The 19,821-nt window shown below is 38.9% G+C and overlaps 1 long non-coding RNA gene across 1 annotated transcript in view; it reads right to left on the bottom strand.

The window, feature by feature from the left end:
- Window positions 1-13,438: 13,438 nt before the first annotated feature.
- The window catches only part of LOC143434603 (uncharacterized), a 144,105-nt gene continuing 137,722 nt past the window's right edge, over window positions 13,439-19,821 (bottom strand). Inside the window, exon 3 of the long non-coding RNA XR_013104220.1 lies at window positions 13,439-13,537. This is a non-coding gene — a long non-coding RNA (uncharacterized LOC143434603). The remainder of the gene's footprint in view (window positions 13,538-19,821) is intronic.

Genomic DNA, 19,821 nt, shown 5'->3' with positions numbered 1-19,821 from the left:
CTTTCAGATTCTCCTGTTAAAGGAGAAATTCCCTTGATTCTTTAGACAGTCTGTTATTATTAAGCACCTTAGCCATTGCTGCTTCCTTTTGAACACAGCTGTTTTCCTTGGCTCGTGGAAATCTTAAAATCCAAACTTCTGAACAGAGTACAACAGATCGTCTACCTCAGCTGCAGCAGAACTTAAGACAGAACTTGGTACCTTGTTTTTAAACAACGGTTGAATAACTTGTCTTATTCATTAGCTTCACTGTGAACAAAAGTATTTACCTTCTTTGGATCCCCATTTACTTACAATAATCATGAAATAGAATAACAAAATCTTGAGATTTATCATCCTTTGGAGGGTCTCCAAAAACCTATGTTGTTTTTCATACTTTTTGACAGGACTGGGGATTGAACCCAGGACCTGGCACATGCTAGGCCTATCCTAACTTCTAACCTGAGCCTACTACCCCAGTCCTCTATGAATGTTTTGTTTTGTTTTTTGAGGCTTTTATTCTTTTTCAAACATTGCCAGTCCCTCAGTTCTTCTCCCCCTTGTGATCTACTTATGACAATATTAAGTTCCGACCCGACACTGGTACCTATGGTACCTTCCCAGCCTACCCCTGCATGCCTGGCCTCCATCCTTTATCTTCCATCTTGCAGCCAGGCTTCTGGAACGCAACTCTACCTCTGCCCACACAGTTACTGACAGTATATTTTGCAAATGAGATCCTTTGGGATACATGATCAGATATTTCCCTCAAGTCTAGACACATTCCAGTGAGCCTATTCCATCCATCATTTATGCATGGGTCTGTCACTTAGTCACCCTTGGTCCTTATGATAAAAGCCTGTTCCTACCCTCCTTTAGATGGAATAGATTAACAAACTGGAGACATTTCTCACACCAGCATCGTGCTTTACATTTCGTACTGGTCTGTCATAGGCAAGATTTTATTTTGACTTTCATGAAAACCCTGAGAGATCTATCGAGTAGGATGTTTGAACCCATTATGTGAACCCCGGAACTACTCACCCTGATGTCACCAGCTATCAAGAAGTAGATACAGATCAGTATAAACCTGCAAGCTCTGACCACCATCCAAGAAAGCCTCACAATACAAAAGCCAGAGTCAAGCTCAAAGCAAAATGCCAAACATCAGTCAGGCCCCCTTCCTCTTCAAATACACAAACACATGAATGTACACGGCTCTCCAAAACATGACTTTTACACTCTCCACAAGTGTATGCATATAACCATAACTCTGTGGGCTTACAAAACACCACTTTTATTCATACACACACACACACACACACACACACGAAGAGAGAAGAGGGGAGGGAGTCTTTCTACATAACTCTTGATCCTGGCTCTCCTGAAACTCATATGGAGGCAAAGCTGGCCTCTGTCTGCCTCTGTCTGCTGAGTGCTAGGATTAAAGGCCTGCACCACCATGCCTGGCCTATTCTTATCTCACATTTGGCATCTCTTTGATTCTGCTAGTCTGTTTGTTGTTGCTATAACAAACTTTTTGAACACAGGCTCATGCATAGTGATGAATGGAAACAGAAATGTTTCTCTCACCTCTCTGGAGGCTTGGAAGTCTAATACCAACACAGTGTGGATATGGTTTCTCAGTGAGGGCTTCTTTCTGCCTCATAGCTGACACCTTGGAGCTGTAGTGTCCTCTCACGTGGTAAAGAAACAGGAGAGCAAACACTAATTAGCTGGGCACTGTGAGGAACTCTTTTATAAAGGCCTGAATCCCATTCACCTGGGAGGAGCCTGCATCATCTGAGCACTTAAGACTGCTACATTGGTAACACCTGAATTGTGGAAAGTATCAAGCCAGGCCCTAGTTTCTAAAATTTGATACTCATTTCTTCTCTTTCTTAATCATCATCTTCTTGTTGTTGTTCTTCTCCTTCTAGTTCTTCTTGTTCCTCTTCCTCCTCCTCCTCCTCCTCCTTCTCCTCCTCCTCCTCCTCCTCCTCCTCTTCCTTCTCTTACTTCCTCTCCTCTGTCTCCTCCTCCTCCTCCTCCTCCTCCTCCTTCTCCTCCTACTTCTCCTCCTCCTCTTCCTTCTCTTACTTCCTCTCCTCTGTCTCCTTCTCCTCTTTCTCCTCCTCCTCTTTTTCTTTCTTTTTTTTAAGTTTTGGGCTTCCAACCAAGAGATAAACAAACACTCTACCACCAAGTCATATCCCCAGCCAAAGAATATTTCTGTTACTGGTTTCCATCAAGAAGTTAACATGGCTTCACATTTGTATCTTTAGAACCCTGGATTATCTTGCACCATGTTTCCATATGACAATATTGATTTGGTAAATTTTGAAAGTCCCTGTGATAAACTGAAATAAATGTAACATGAAATAGTATTGTAGGAAATGTCACTCTGGTAAAATAGCCAACATGAACAATTTAAGAGACAGGAAGGATTTATTTGGGCTCACAGGTCATAAATTTAAGTGAATGATCGTGTGTGTGTGTGTGTGTGTGTGTGTGTGTGTTTTCATGTTAGCACAGCAACAAAAAAGCAACCTATACACAGGGCTACCTCATTTCCAAAGCATACCAATAGATGAAGGATGTCTTCATTTAGTCTGACTTAATTAACTAGAGGCTGATAAGTACCATAAACAACAGAAATTATCCATCATGTTTCTGGTAGTTTAAAGTCATGTCACAATCCAGCACGTTTGGATGCTAATGAGGACTCTCCTCCTGGCTTCCTCACCTGGTACAGGGAAAGGCAGCTAGCACCCTGGGCCTCTTTTTATAAAGCCATTAATCCCAACATGAACTTTCTGCCCTTGGGGCCTGATTACCTCGCAAAGCCCCGTCACTGCATATGGTCACATTAGGGATTAGGATTTCAACATATGACTTGGGGGGAGGGGAACACAAACACCCAATCCATAGTAAGGCCTCATTTAGAAAATCCATCTTCGTTCTTAGTAAAAATTAAACCTGCAACCTTCACTTTAACACCTCAGTCATTAGCAAAGGCAGCTGCCCATCTAGACATGATAGCATGGTGACTAAAGAACAGGATCCTTAGACTACACAGAGCACAACTTGGACTTCACTGGTGGGGTAACCTTTCATCATTGTAGCTTAAGTTCTTGTGTGTTAAGTGAGGGGAAGTGTGACACTTAACTGTTGAGTTTGGAAGAATAAATTAATTCTTACACAGCAGTTATGTACATTAGTATCAACTGTGTAAAAATAATAACACTCGTTATTTCTCATTTCATTTTTATATTGAACATACTGTTAGAACAAGGAAAATAGCCATTAAAGGAACACACATGGTCTGAGAATAGAATCTCTGACCTATCTGTAAAGCTAACATTCCACTGGGCAGGTCAATCACCTGATCAAGGACTCATTACCCATGAAGAAGAAACTGTCTGAAGAAAGTGAGCTCAGATAAAGCCATGCTTAAAAGATAGATGGAAGAATTATTCTTTTAATGAGGTGCTGTACTCTTCCTACCCAGAACACCTACTCCCTCTTTCAGTACGTACAACCCCACAATTAACAAGTTAATTGTGTTTGGCTGTCTTTCTGAATTCAAAAAGAAAGAACTTTTCTTTTCTTTTCTTTTCTTTTCTTTTCTTTTCTTTTCTTTTCTTTTCTTTTCTTTTCCTTTTCCTGGCTCCCCTGTGATGCTGGCCAGAACCTATATTCTTCACCTGATTCTTTGGGCTTCCTTATTTTTTTCTCTAGAGCAGTTGTCCTCATTCTGTGGGTTGTGACCCCTTTGGAAGCTGAACAACCCTTTCAGAGGGTCACATATAATATATTTACATTATGATTCATAACAGTAGCAAAATTATACTTATGAAGTAGCAACAAAATAATTTTATGGTTGAAGTCACCACAATGTGAGGAACTGTGTTAAAGGGTCACAGCATTGAAAAGGTTGAGAACCACTGCTCTAAAGCCTCATCTCTATACCTCTATACTAAGCCACCAACCAAAGACCACACATGGGCTAGTCCATGCATGGTCCCCCTCACATATGTAGCAGAGGACTGACTTGTCTGATCTCAGTGGGAAAGAATGAGCCTAATCTTATGGCGGCTTGATGCTCCACGGAAGGGGGATGCCTGAGGCAGAAGGAGTACCCTCTCAGAGGCAAAGGGGAGGTGAGATGGGGTGAAGAATTCTAGGAAGGAGGACCATAAGAGGGTCACCATTTGGAATGCAAATATATAAAATAATTAATTAAAAAGAAAATAATAACAAACAGTAAAGAGGATGTAAGAAAGGGTCAGATTTTTTTAAACGCTCTGGTGAGAATGTAAATTGGTCTAGCTGTTATGGAAATAAGTATGGAGGTTCCACAAAACACTAAAATTATAACTGGTACAAGACCCAGCTATATGACTTGTCTTTGTTAGGTTTAAAATTGTTGTGATGAAACACCATGACCAAAAGCAAGGTGGGGAGGAAAGGATTAATTCACCTTACACTTCTCCATCACAGTTCATCAGCAAAGGAAGTCAGGACAGAAACTCAAACAAAGCAGGCACATGGAGGCAGTTGCTGATCCAGAGACCATAGAGGAGTGCTGATTACTAGCTTGCTCCTCATGGTTTGAGTAGCATCCTTTCTTATAGAACCCAGAAGCACCAGCCTAGGGATGGAACCACTCACAGTGGGCTGGGACCTCTCCCATCAATCACTAATTAAAATGCCCTACAGGTTTACATAAGTCTGACCTTAGGGGATCTGAAGATTTTTTGTTAATTAAGGTTTCCTTTTCTCAGATGACTTTAGCTTGTGTCAAGATGACATAAAACTGTCCAGCACACCTGATTCTTGGGGTACATACCTGAAGGACTCTAGGTCAACCCTAAGATACTGACACTTTTATGTTTCTTACATTATTCACAAAAATCAAGTTGTAGAATCTTCCTAAGTGCCCAGCAACACATGATGAATATGAAGAAATTGTGGATATACACAGAAGAGACTTTTCCAGCCATAGAAAGAATGAAATCATTCTGTCTAGTGAAAAAACAGTATCCAATGAATTGAAGTACACTAGTCTCAGAAAAGTAAATATTACTCTATTTTTTTCTCTCATTTGTGAAACAGTTGTAGATGTTTACATAGACAGGTAAAGACATATAGACCCACATATAGATTTGTGTGACGTGATAGCTAAAGGGAGAGGAAGGAAAGGAAGAACTGAAGACATGGGGTGAACGTGATCAACATACATGTTATATCTGAAAGGTTATCTGTATGACACTTACCACCATGTACAATGAATATATACTTGTAAAAGTTAAGAAAGAAAATGAGGGAGAAAGAAAGCAAGGAAAAAAATAGAAACATCACATATTGCACATATTGTTACACTTCTTTACACACACACACACACACATTTATCTGAGGAATCATTTTGTCTGGGACTATTCTGGACTCTATAGAATTACATAGTATAATATAGGTGAGATAAATTATATGTGTTATCTCTGAAGTTGGTTGTTTTCTATATAAGCTTGTGTCTGGCTTACTTCACTTGTTATATTGGGCATGTTTAAAAGAGAGGTATTCGTTATCCTTTTTTTCCCCAAGAGCATATTAGTCTACTTAAATGTATTATTGTCTATATTTAACACAATGAGTAATAGTCCTATCCATATAATGTTTGTCCTTCCTCTTCTCTCTTCCCTCTACTCTACTCTCCCCCCCTCTCTCCTTTCCTTTTCCTTCCTTCCTCCCTCCCTTCCTTTCTTCCTTCTTTGTTATCCAACTATGAACTAGGTTGCTCAGTCAAAGGCGAGAATATATGTAGATTTTGCTAAATTCTCTGAATATCAATCCCTTCCATGCGTACTATAGCAGTTTGTATTCCTGGCAGATAGAGGTAAAGCTGTACATTTCTTCACAAAAGTTTTTGGCTAAACATCAAGATTTTTGGTCGAGTTGATGGATAAGGTATTCTGTCCCAGTGTGGTTTGGCTTTGTGGGCTTAAGCATTCCATCTCATTTAATGGCTCTGTGTTTCCTTTTCTTCAAAGTCTCTGTTATGGCTCTCTGGGTCTCTGTCAGGTTCTCCACACATCTAAAATATTTTTAAAGCTTTTCGTGTGTTAGAGATATTAACCTATATCGCATATGGTGAAATACAAAATTATTCTTTTACAACAAATAGCTACTTGATATTTACTGTGATAATCTAACAAAAGACCCAACTAATATTTGAAAGGAAAAAATTACTCTAAAGTTGAAAACTGTAGAACTGCAAAGTTCCAAAGTATGATTGGCTTCAGACAACACTCAATACATGGGTTCATGGACAGTCAGTCAATGCCACAAAGCCCTGATCCTCTTTGTAGATGATGCTGAGAAGATGCTGTAGATGAGGTTTCTCAGGCACCATTGAAGACAATCAGCATATACACATCCTCAGAGTCAAACACTCAGAACAATCTTGATAGGTCATTCAGACCAACAAGAAGACTTACAGTAGAGTTTAGGGTATGTCCTCGAAGGCCATCCAGGACCCAGCTTCAAATGGAATTTACCAAATATGAAAATTCGAATTTATGTAGGAGGCATCAATTATTACCTTAACCTCTAAGGATGTGAGTAAAATACTCTGTGCCCACACATATCAAACATGATACTTATTATGATCATTATTAATTCATGTGGTCTATGGATTAAACCCAGCCCAGGATCTCACGTGAGCTAAGTATCTAATCCTCTACTGAGCAGCTGAAGCGTGTATGCATGGATAGTGCTCATAGAGGCCAGAAGAAGATGTCAGATCCCCTGGAGCTAAAATTAAAAGTGGTTTGTAGCTGCCTGCGGTTGGTGCTGGATACTGACTAGACTATGGTCCTCTACAAACCCAGTATGCACTCTAAACTACAGAGCCATCTCTCTAGCCCCAAGTTTTGGGTTTTTATCTTGACCAGGTGGAAACCTTAAAACTTTAGTGCTTCATCTAAAAATAAACAATGACTGTTGTCATTATTAGTACTTTAATTAACGTTTAAAGGTTCTTGATATCAACAGGCTTCATTTGCAAAGTGTCTTCTTCCATTATGGACCCATGGTAAATATTTTATAAGACCAACTATTATGTTCACATATATTTTAGTAATTGAGACAAAGAGACATTAGGCAATGCCTCCAACTTCCCAGGTACTCTGACTTCAGTGAGGTCTATAAGTAAGAGGCATGTCTTGGCATAAAGAAGATGGTAAATTTATGTTTCTGTCTCTGAACCTAAACAATAGTTATTGTACCTCACAAGCTGATTATCAAGTTGAAACAAGGCAAAGCCCATAGGCTTGGAAGGAAGTTGGCTGTACATTCCTTGGTTATCTTTCCTCTGTGATTCTCTTCCTTTCCTATATCCCCTAGAATTTTGGTTGGCATCTTACATGTGTATCTAGTCAGTCTTGGTTTTTGCTCGAATATTTATATCACCAATTAATGAAGATTATCCTCTGTAAATCTCTCTTCATGTTACACCCTACAGCATCCTTTTCTCAGTTCTTTCTGCCTATTTCTTCCCTTGGTGTCAAGCTTTTCTCTGTGGGGATCTCATTCCTAGACTATGATAATGAACATATCCTGGCTGTGTTTACTCATGCCTGATAGTGTCTCAGGACAGTGTGTGGGGGTTTCTGGCTTGGGTTATTAGTCTCAGTTACCTTCTCTCATCTTTTTTTTCCTTCAGGAAATAGTATAAATTTCCTATGCTTCCATGAGACAGAAGGTTGTACTTCAGGGTTTTAATTTCCCTTTACAGGTACGTTTTTCTTGTATGTGGTTTTGCAACTTACTTTAACATGGTTATTACAAAATTGTTTCTGTAAATATTTGGTGAGTCTATTTGTTTTTCAAAATTACAATATAGGTTCTTAGACAAAAGATGAGTTGGACATACTCCTCAAACCTATTGAGAGGGACTGAATTCTAAGGATGATCCCAACTGTTAATCCTTACAGAATAAACACAGCCTGCCTGAATTTGCAGATCCCCTCATCCTTTTATCTTTTATGCAGTTTGGAGAAATGTGGAACATTGAGAAAGGCTCATAAATCAATATTTACAAAACACTTGAAGAATTCTAATGCTAAGAAAGCCACTGCAATCAATAACTAAAATAAGAGTTGCCCAAGATAAAATTAATGTTATTGAACAGCTTGATAGAAATTTAACAATAAGTATATTAAGCATTCAAGGAGACAAATAAAGGCATACCCAGCATCTTAAGAAGAGCAGAAAATCTTAAAGTAACATGAGGAACAAGCAAGCAACAGCAAATGAGTCAACTGATTTCAACAATCAATTATGTAACTCAAGCATCAAATTATAGTGAAATCTCGAAACTGCAACAGATAAGATAAATTCTAATCTGGATTCTATAAAAAAGATATTTAGAAAATCAGAAAAGAATACTGAGGTCCCTGCTCAAACAGGAAAAACAGCAACAAAAATAGAGATGCATGGAATGTCTCGGCATTTATGGTGGTTTGAATATGCTTGGCCTAGGGAGTGGGACTATTAGGAGGTGTGGCCTTCTTAGAGTAGGTGTGGCCTTGTTGGAGGAAGTGTGTCACTGTCAGGGTAGGCTTTAAAACCCTCATCCTAGCTCCCTAGAACTATCAGCTCCTCCTGAACCATGCCTTCCTGGATGCTGCCATGGACTGAATCTCTGAACCTGCTAGCCAGTCCCAATTAAATGTTGTTCTTATAAGAGTTGCCTTGGTCATGGTGTCTGTTCACAACAGTAAAACCCTAAGATCGCATTATTACCTGATAGAAACTGTAAAATTTGAGCATAGGAGGGGTGGTAGTGGGCTATATTTATTAGGGATTTTCCAAAAGTGGTGAACACATACATGTATTTAGTTATTTTTTCAATGTGTATGGGAGGTGTGCATATGCATGGGTGTGCAGGTGTGGGTACACATCTGTGTACATGCATGGAGAAGCCAGAGGTCAGCCTTGTGTGTTGTTTCTCCACACACAAGTTTTGCTTACCTCAAATTTTGAGGCAGGGTCTCTCACCAAGTCCTGAGTCTTACTGATTAGGTTAGACTGGCTGGACACTGAACCCCCAGGTCTGCCTATTTCTGCCCATCCTTTGCACTGAATTACAGCACACACAACCGGTCATGACTATTGTGTGGGTGTTGAGCTACCTCCTCTGGCCCTGAACCTTCAACTTGGGTCACAAATACATTTAAAGAATCAAGTATGAGTCTGGGCATGATGCTGTAAGCCCATAATCCATGAGTCTTCCTGGAGGCCTGTGCAAGAAGTTGGCAAGTTCAAAGTCAGCTTGGGCTAAGTGAGAGTTTGCTTTACAAAACGTAAAGAAAACACAATAAGGTAATAACTAAAGATGATATAAGATATAAGATAGATATAAGATATAAGATGATTTAAGATGATATATGATATAAGATATAAGATACAAAAGATATAAGCTATAAGATAGATATAAGATATAAAAGATAAAAGAAAAGCAAGTCAATATATTCTGGGTTGAATGTGAAGTACTCTATCAGGCTCCTGTGTTTAATCACTTGACCCCAAGCTAATGGTGCTGTTTGGGAAGTTTACAATCCACTTATTAGAAGAATTTGCAGACTGTGTTCCCTGGAGGAGGGAGTGTGGTCTGAGGAGTCAGTCACCTAGTTCCACTTCTTGTTCTCTATCTGTTCCCTGTATGGATGCAATGAGTTCCTGGTCCCATAATCATGCCTTCTTAGCCTTCTGCCATGTCTTCTCCCTTCTACTATTCTGGAACTGTAAGGCAAAACAAACCCTCCCTCCCTAAATTGTGTTGCCTGAGTTATTTTATTAAAGCCACAGGAACAAAAACTGACACAGTAAAAGTAAATGCCACTGGAAAACAAGAGATTTTGGAAGCACAGATAGACTGACAGAAGGCTCTCCCACTGAAGATTGGCCAAGTGCTTCCTGACATAACAATCCAGAATGTTATGTCCAGTCAAAACTAAAAGGGGACAGGGACACTATGGAGCTAGGAACTCCACAAGAAGACCAACAGAGTCAACTAACTTGGACCCTTGGGCCTCTCAGAGAATGAACCACCAACCAAAGAACATACATACACAGGCTAGACCTAGGCCTCCCTGCACATATGTAGCAGATGTGTAGCTTGGTCTTCATGTGGGTCCTGAACAACTAGAGCAGGGGCTATCCCAAAAAACTGTTGCCTGTACATAGGATATGTTCTTCTAGCTAGGCTGTCTTGTCTAGCCTCAGTGGGAGAGGAAGCACCTAGACTCTGAAAGAATTGAAGTGCCAGGGTTGAGGGATGCCTGGGAGACCCCACCCTCTCAGAGGAGAAGGAGAGGGAAATGGGGAAGTATTGTGGAAGAGAGTGACCTGGAAGGGAGCAGTGAGAAGGATAGAAATTGAATAAGTAAAATAATAATGATGATGAATAAAAAATTAAATGTAAAAAGGGGGCTCAGAGAGATGGTTCAGTAGGTAACGTGCTCGCTGCACAAGCATGAGGTCATGAGTCAGAGTCACCAGCATAGAGATAAAAGGACATGGGTTAGTTCCAGGTAGAGAGCAACAAAGGAAGACACCCAATGTTGACCTCTGGTCTACACACACACACACACACACACACACACACACACACACAGAGAGAGAGAGAGAGAGAGAGAGAGAGAGAGAGAGAGAGAGAGAGAGAAAGGTGGGGGTATATATTGATTGACAGTTACTGAAAATATTTCAAGGTATTTTAAATGGCAACCATGTTACAGGCTGTTTCTCAGTACATGTTCAGTTTCTAAGTGGACAATGGACTTACATATTGATAAAGCTCTGTGTGCTATACACAGGTGGTCTGTAAGTCCTTGAGTTTTGAGGCAGGGTCTCTCAACCACCACTCCCATTTTCCTCACCTTGGCCCTAGTGTCTCCTCTTTCATGCTTCTTTTTCTAAGGACAGTTTTATACTTGAAATTCTGCGCACATATTAGAATAGAGAGATTTTTCTGCTAAGCATGCGTACTGAACATCTTTTTCAACATTCTTCTCTCATGTACATAATAGAGACATGGTAAGAAGGACTATTTCATATCACCCTTTTCTTTTAACTATTCCTAGATCTAAGCTAGATTAAGTAGTTGGAAATTTTAATCAAGAGGAAGTTGAAAATCCTCTCTTTTACTATTTTTAATTGCTCTTTCACATGAAGCTCCTGTTCAAACTGCTTCCCAGGTTACAAAGTAACAGCCAGAAAACTCTATAGGCTACCTTATAATTTCGGGGGGGGGGGAGAGTTTATTGTTCTACATGGTTGTTTAAAAAACAGTAAGAGACATATCCCTTTGACAGTCCCATCAGAATGATGAAGTAAGCATTAGTGATTGGTAACACTTACAAGTCAGATAACAAAGGAAAAGAGAAAGAGGAAAGATGCAATGAGAAAGAAAGTGAGAGATCTGGGAAAGAGAGAGGGGAGGAGAAGGGGAGGAGAAGGGGGAAGAGGCCTGAAAATAATTGAAAGGGGAGTTTCTAGTGTTTTCTCTCTCTCTCTCTCTCTCTCTCTCTCTCTCTCTCTCTCTCTCTCTCTCTCTCTGTGCATGTGTGTGTGTGTGTGTGTGTGTGTGTGATGAAAGCAGAAAACACTATTACCCTCCACTATGAACAAACTGTTCTTTAACAGACCTTCAGAACAAAGCTCAATATATTTTTAGAAAAATAAAGATTCTGCAAAGTTAAAAACTCAGTATCAAAAGTATTATTATAGCAATCCAGTTTGTTGATGTGACTCAGTTTTTATTTGATTGACTGACGATTGATTGATTGATTGATTGGCTGACTGGCCCATCAGAATTGATTGAGCAAAAGTTTTCCCCCTTCATTTAAGCACTACTCAAAATGCCCTGTTATACACATTAAGCTAGCTTTAGTAAGAATTCCAAGTCAGTTTTAGGGAAAATTCTTGAAGACCTTACATACTCTTTCAAGATCATATCTGTTGACATCAAACCAAACACTTCTATTAGCTGCAAGTGTCTGCACCATCTTTGTAACAAAGGCTTCTGCCAGGATTCCTGCTAAGTTTCTGGAGAGCATCTATATGGGGTTGTGTGTTCCACCCTTGCCAAGGTATTTAGACACAGATAGTGGGGTGGCCAGAGAGGTCCCAGAGAATGTAGACTGTGTCTGGTCTATGATGTAGCTATTCCAACATGTTTGCCTAAAAGTAATTTGAACTTAAAATCAGAAAACACAGAATGTGTCTGTCACTGTGAAAGAAAGAATTGAGCTTCTACAGTGTATCCTCATTGTCTTACCACTGGTGAGGTGAGACAATGTAAAACACAGTGACTGGATCTCCCATGGTGCCTCCAAAACACAGAGTGGAAGATCAAAGAAGCTGCTGGGTAAACGAGAGACAGAGCAGAGCTTCTTTAGAGTCCACAGCAAATGCCAGAGAGCCAGACACCTTTTCTAAGGAAAACAGCATGACCTTTGGACTGCTATGTTTCATAAATCATATGCTTTTTCTGTTTATTGTCAGTGTGTCCTTAAGAGAAGCCATTTCATCTTTGTAAAACACAAACTTTTACAACTGCTTCTTTTACAGCATTGAAATAGGCTTGCACAAGATCAGCTACTTAGTCCAGGCCTGGCACACAGTGAAAGATCAATAAATGTAGACTCCATTTTCAATAAGCTTATAATTGAAATTAAAAAAAATTAAATTGAAACTGAAAAGGAAAACCAATAAATGTCTATTTCAATTAGCACAAGCCTATAAAGAAGCCTGAATCACATCTAGTCTTTTGGATAAGGAACAGAGGACATGAGGGAATTATTGTGATTTTTCATTAAGTGTTTAAGACATATTGACAATCCAAGTCTAGTCTTTCCCACCCGCACCCTACTAGCCAGGAGAATCTTCTAGCCACAATAAAACTTGGAGTGTGATCAGTGATATTCCTCTAGTGGGGTGTCTGGTGTGTGCATATACATATAACCTTATCTGAAAGACTCTTGGCAAAATCTCTCACTACCTTTGACTAAGGGGCAACAGATGGCTGGAACCAGTTCTTCCTAGTTCCTCCCCTCCCCAGACCCCACAGTTCACCCCACATCCTGTCCTCAGACCACTGTCTGCTCATCTCATCTCTGTAATGTTGGCAGTCCATTGCTGGGTCATTTGTCCCCACACCTAGCTTTTCTGTCTTTCTAGCATTTTCCATTGAATAGTTAACTCCGCCCTGAGTCTGAACATTATTTTGTTCTTTTATCAACAACACATTTGGGTTTTTCTACTCTTACTCTGTTTTTTTTTTTTTTTTATTATTTTATTATTTCAACAATAATGAGAAGCAGCTGTCCACCCTAAGAACTGGCAGAGTCAACTGTGTCATCACGGATGGTTCAAAGCTTATCATACCCACCTACGTAAACAGAATCCTTTTGTTGCTTCTCGGTCTGATTTCTGGTTCTCGCTGTGGATCAGCTCTTTGGCTGACAGGTGCACTGATTTCTTCTTACATTCCCTGCTGGACATGAGGAAAGGGAAGTAAATTATGTGGGCTTTTTCTTCATGTCTTTGTAATGTTTGAAAAGTACAGCCTTGCACCATATTTATCTGTGTGTCTGTCTATTTATCTCCTTTTCCTTCCTCTCTTTCAACAGCTTTTTCCAAAAACTTTCAATAAATTAATAATAAATCAGACTGATAAATAAGTCACTCTAATAAAAAATAAATAATATAAAAGGAAAGACACTTACAAAAGTAATTGTAAAAAGACCCAGTTTCTAAAGCCCTTGTGGCCTTAATCATTCATATATATATATATATATATATATATATATATGAAGATATTACTACCTACTTCTAAAATTTAATATAGATATTTTAATAACCAAAGGTATTGATTTCTGGACTCAAGTTATAAATTTGAGCTTTAAGTAAAATAAAATGAAGCCATGCAGTAGATTTGGCATTATCAAAAAACACATTTATAAACAAATTAATATATTTATATAAATAAATAGTATACATATAAATATGTCCACAGTACTATATTTTACACATATATACACATACACACACACACAGAGAGAGAGAGAAAGAGAGAGAGAGAGAGAGAGAGAGAGAGAGAGAGAGAGAGAGAGAGAGAGACATGCACACAGGCACACAGGCACTTACACACATTTACATTTACATCTTGGAATATACTGAAAATATACCTTGTTATGGTTTAGGTGAGTGTTCCCTAAGTCTATCATGTTAAAAGCCTGGCTCTAGGGTGGTGCTTTTGTGACATTCTTAAAGCTGGTTTATCCTTGAGACATGTGGTCTGATGATTTTTAAGAAATGAAAGGATATCTTTCTGAATTCTTAGTTAAATTTTTAGCATCTAGAAAAATAAGAAGTTGAAGATGTCATTGCTGCTTATGTCACAAGAGACAAAATATGGAAACAGCCTAGATGTCCATTAACTGATGAATGGATAGTGAAAATATGGTATATTTACCCAACGGTATATTATTCCGCCATTAAAAAATGAAATGATGAAATTCTCAGATAAACAGATGGGGCTGGAAACAATCATTTTGAGTGAGACAATCCAGATGCAGAAAGACAAACATGGCATTTTTTTCTATCGATTGTGGATGATAGCTTTGAATCTTCAAACATTTGTGTTTCATTTGGAATAACCGCAAAGGTCAGGAAACAAGTAAGGGATAAAGTTGAGGTGACTTTCAAGTCAAGGGAGACAGAAAGTATAAAGGCTTAAAGGGAAATAATAGAACAAAAGGGGGCAAATTGGGGCAGAGAGTAGGAGGATAGTTAGGGAACAGAATACAGGGAAGGATAAGTAACATTGAAGAGGTCGTCTGGAAAAGAGATACGGAAACCTACCTACTACCATAGAAGCAGTATGTGTGAGTGTGTGTGTGTGTGTGTGTGTGTGAGAGAGAGAGAGAGAGAGAGAGAGAGAGAGAGAGAGAGAGAGAGAGAGGTTAAAATGAAAACACGCTATAATTGGGTGACAATACCCCTACTAGATACCACAGGCTAACAAATAAAAGACGTCACCCTCGCCTGGGTCCTAAGTCTGTGGCTCGCATTGCCAAGCCAGAAAAGGCAAAGGCTAAAGAACTTGCCACTAAACTAGATTAAATGTACACTAATTTTTCTGTACATAAATATTACAAAATTTTAAAAAAGATGTCACCCTCAAAGAATGGTAGTGTTCAAAGTCTTCTCTAATTCTGACTCATCATTTTATACTCTTTTAAAGTCTTCTATGTTTGTATGCATGTATGCATGTATACATGTATCTATCAATAATCTATTTATTTATCCATGTATATATACATGTATGTATGTATGTATGTATCTATCTATCTATCTATCTATCTGTCTGTCTGTCTATACATTCTGGACATGGAACCCAAGACATCATACAGATTAGGTGAGAGTTGCACTCAGCTATAGCTCCATTTCTCTGTAAAATAATTGGCCATGGAATTCAAATAGTGTGTAGAGACACTGGGAGTTAACAATTCCCAATTGTTAACAATTGGAAACAATCTCAAGTAAAAAAAAAAAAAAATTATAAAAATAAACCATGCCCAAGTTGAATTAGGAGTCACACACCAGGTAACAGTCAGAAATCTAAAGAGGGATCCCATGTTAAGGAGAACAAAACAAAACAAAACAAAACCTCTCTCCAAAATAAATGCTTCTAGAGCTGGTTCTCTGCATTGTGATGCTGTGAAATTAAAACAGTATCACTGCCTTATTCTGGCCAAATGTGCATCCCACAGAAGCTAAACTCCTGGGAAGATGCCTTAGAACTAATTCAAAGCCTGAGAACACAGCTCTTCCTTTCTTCTGTGTCTAAGCTTTACTGTGCTTAAATAATTCACATGCCACTCACTCTGCCAGGTTATGAGAGGTTTGACTGGGTCAGAGAAACTCCACAAGGTCAGTCTCATAAAACTCAAAGCTAAATCCATGGGGAACATCAAGTGCACACTCATGTGCTTCTGTCTGTCTACTCCATGCACACCTACCCAAAGATTACTATCTCTGCAATGCAATGACAAAATCAAATTAATCATCAGTGAATTATAATGGAAAAATTGATCCTGGCTATTGGGAGATGCTCCATGGGTAAAGCACTTATCATGAAAACAAAAGGATCTGAGTTCAGATTGCCTCATATAAAGCTGGATGTGGTAGCATCCATCTATGATTCCAATGCCCCTTTGGTGAGATGGGAATGGGAGACAAGTGAATCCAACACTCATAGGACAGCTCACCTGGCACATACAGCAGCAAATGAGAGACCTTGTCTTAAGCAAGATGGGAAGCAAGAACCAGTGCTTGAGGTCGTCCTCCCTCTTCTACTTGAATGCATGATACATATGAACTTGTACACATAAATGCACAAGATATCTGCATATACATGCACACACAAACACACACACACACGATAAAAAAAAAAAAACAGACCCATACCAGTGGTTTTATTAGTATAGTAATTGCTGACACCAAAATTGATTTTTGTTCAAAGTTTTGTTCAATGTACTTGGAAGATTCCAATATGTTTTAAATGTGGCTTAGTGTTATTGTTGGCACATATGCCTGTATGCTAAGCTCCACTGAAGACACTGGCAGTGAGACCATTTCCCTATTCTCCACAATAACATATGACCAATTCCCATCCCAATGTTACTGTTGAAATTAGGTCATAGATCAGTGTCTTCATGCTGTCTAAATAAATCATTGTGTATAATACAAGAAAATAATTCCATCTTTGTCCTGAAGAATCATTTTAGTACTAGTGTCCTAAACAAGGAAATACCCATGAGAATCATTCCATTTAGTCTCAAAGAATCATTTTTTTGGTTGGGTTGTAAGTGGGGAGGTAACTCTCATCCATCAGAAGACAGGGCACTTGGTTTTGACTCAGAAAATAAGTCTAATGTCTACATAAGAACGGCTCTTAACTTTCACTTTATAAAATTATTTTAAATTTATTTTTACAGTCTGTGTCTGAATGTATGTGTATAGAAGTACATATGCATACACAGTGTCTATTGAAGCTAGAAAAGGTCATCAAATCCCCTGGAACTAGAGTTACAGATGTTTGTGAGCCACTAGGCGTGTGCTGGGAACTGGACTTGAGTCCCCTGTAAGAACAGCCAGTGCTCATAACTGCCACGCCATCTCTGCAGCCTTAACTTTTACTTTCTATTGGAACAATTTGTTTAAGTAGGACTTTATTTAAAAAAAAAAAAAAAAAAAAAAAAAAAAAAGGACAGTGTGTGCCATTAAAAAGTGAGTGAAATGTGACCCCACCTCCCATCTTTCTAACTTAACATCATCACAACTCTTACCTCCAGACAAATTTGATCCATCCAATGTCAACCTCAAAACCAATTTGTCTTGTGAAAGTTATCTTTTGACAATATCCTCTTTATGATTTAAGTTGTTTTTTTAAGTTGTGAAGTTAGAATAAATACACCTGGTGAGACATAAGTCTTATGTCTAAATGTCTTCAGTCTTCATTTACAGATTTGAGCTAGATGCTCTAACCCATGATACTCTGCCTCAGACCTTTAAAATTAACAATGTTGTGGTGGTCATATATTTTACATTAAGCAGCTGGTACTCTTCCTTAGAAGTCTCTAGATTCTAATGATTCTTTATTTCATTAGATACAAATCATTCTTACCATGGTTGTTATTAGCAGTGGCATATTATTTGTGGAACTGGGATCAAACTCTGAGCCTAATGTATGCTAGGACAGTGTTCTACCCCTGAGGTATATACCTCCAGCCTCCAAATCTCAAGCCCCATTTCTTTTTAGAGACAAGTTTATAAGATACTGGACTCTAAATACCTCTATGCTTATGATTTTCATTTTACATTTATGCCTGATAAAACAAGGTGAATGAGTGAACTTATAGACGAAGCGAAATACATTCTCATCAGCAGACTAACACTGTCTACAACCCTCACATTGTGAGAGGAGACTGAGCATACTGCCCAGGGAGAAATTGTGTAGAGTACATGGGCTGTATCCAGCATGTACCTAATAGACTGCAATAGCAGGCTTGCCAGTGTCACCAACAGAGGCAAGGGAGTTTGGTCATTAAATGCTGGCAGGCAGTGCTGCCTAGCCAACTGTGTACTGGGCAAAAACCTCAAAGCTATCCACTTAGGTTTTCTGCTCTGATTGGTTCCCCTGGGATATTGGCTGGGGAATCAATCCACTCTTAACTGACAGGACTAAGAAAAGGAAGCACAAAAAAAGCTGTGTATTCATTCCATGGTCAGGATCCATACCTAAAAAGAATAATGAACAATGGACGTCCATGTGGAAAGGCAGCACCTCAGTTTGCTTATTTTCATACACGGATCTTATAACAGAAGCTGTTAGAAGGTCATTTAACACAGGCCAGCAGAGTTTCTCTTTGGTAGACCTCAACTGGGCTTGTTGCTTACAACTAAACAGAGATGATGTTTGTGGTGCAAAAAAAATAGCCCTTTGCCACTGTCTCTGTTCGAATCTCAAAATGGAATGCTATGGGCTGTGATACCGTTAATTCAAGCCTTCCTGTTAAAATAAGCCTCAACCAGACACTCTTCTTGAATCACATACACACATGGTGAGCTAGTAATCTTCTGAAATACTGTGGAGCTCTGAACCACACTGCCAGACAGTAATTTTGGAGAATTTTTTTTTCTCATAGGGGCTTCTCAATGCAAATACTTACTTCTATCTTCTGTATTCCTGTTTATTTTTCTATGACTGTTATTATGTATTCCCACAAGATGGTAAGGAACACATTATAAATGTGTTGCCCTTTGGCTTGTAGAACAGCAGTCTGACAGAGATGTCACTGAGGTAAAATGTTGTCAGAAGGGATACTCCTTTCTGGGGGAGACCTGCTCCCTTGTCTTCTCTAGCTCCTAGAAGAGGCCCACACTCCTCAGTTTATGAGCCTTTTCTCTCATCTTTAAATTTGAATGTTGGGCCAAATCTTTGAACACTTCTCTGGCTGCCTGCCCTGAGGCATGAATGTCTTTAGGAGTAATTATTCTACCTTCTACTCATGTCTTTCCAAAAGACAGGCATGCTAACAACTCAGCTAAATTTATATCTTTTGTGGTTCAAAACATATATTCAAGTACTGTAGACTCATATCTTAGAGATCATGAGTATATATACTTAATGGGGCAGTATTTGATAGAAAGCAGGCTGTTGACCTTTTATAGTGACATAGAATAAAGTTGGTACATTACAATAGCAGTCAAAGTTGTATGTAGAGAGAGAAAGTAAAATTCAACAGCATGTGCAAATAAATGTGCAATGTCTTATTTTTCCTAAAGTGTATGTTATAGGAATAAAATTACTGTGGCTATTAGTAGTTATTACCCAGGAGAACATGAGCACACAGATTTGGGAAATGTCAAGTTAAACAAAGTTAGATTGATTCCTTCTCAGAGACTTGAATGTGCTCGTGTACTCTGAATGTATAAAGGAACAGTAAGCAGTCTTATCTGATTGGGAAAAAAAGGCTTTCAGGGAATATATCAAATGCTGGGAACTGGAGATAGCCATTTACTTCAGGAGAGCATCCTTTCACTGTTGTTTTTGAGTGCCCTTCCCCTGCTTTCCTTTAGTCTTATCTTTCCATCTTGCCATTCGATTCTTTGTTATTTCATTCGTTTCCTTCTCACCTATAACCATTTCATTATGTATATGTGACAGAAAATACATGAAACTAGGAAAAAAAAAGTCTTGTTCTGTTTAAA

Source organism: Arvicanthis niloticus, chromosome 16, assembly GCF_011762505.2.
Source record: "Arvicanthis niloticus isolate mArvNil1 chromosome 16, mArvNil1.pat.X, whole genome shotgun sequence".
In the NCBI taxonomy this organism is placed as follows: domain Eukaryota; kingdom Metazoa; phylum Chordata; class Mammalia; order Rodentia; family Muridae; genus Arvicanthis; species Arvicanthis niloticus.
This window is presented reverse-complemented; position numbering and strand designations above follow the sequence as displayed.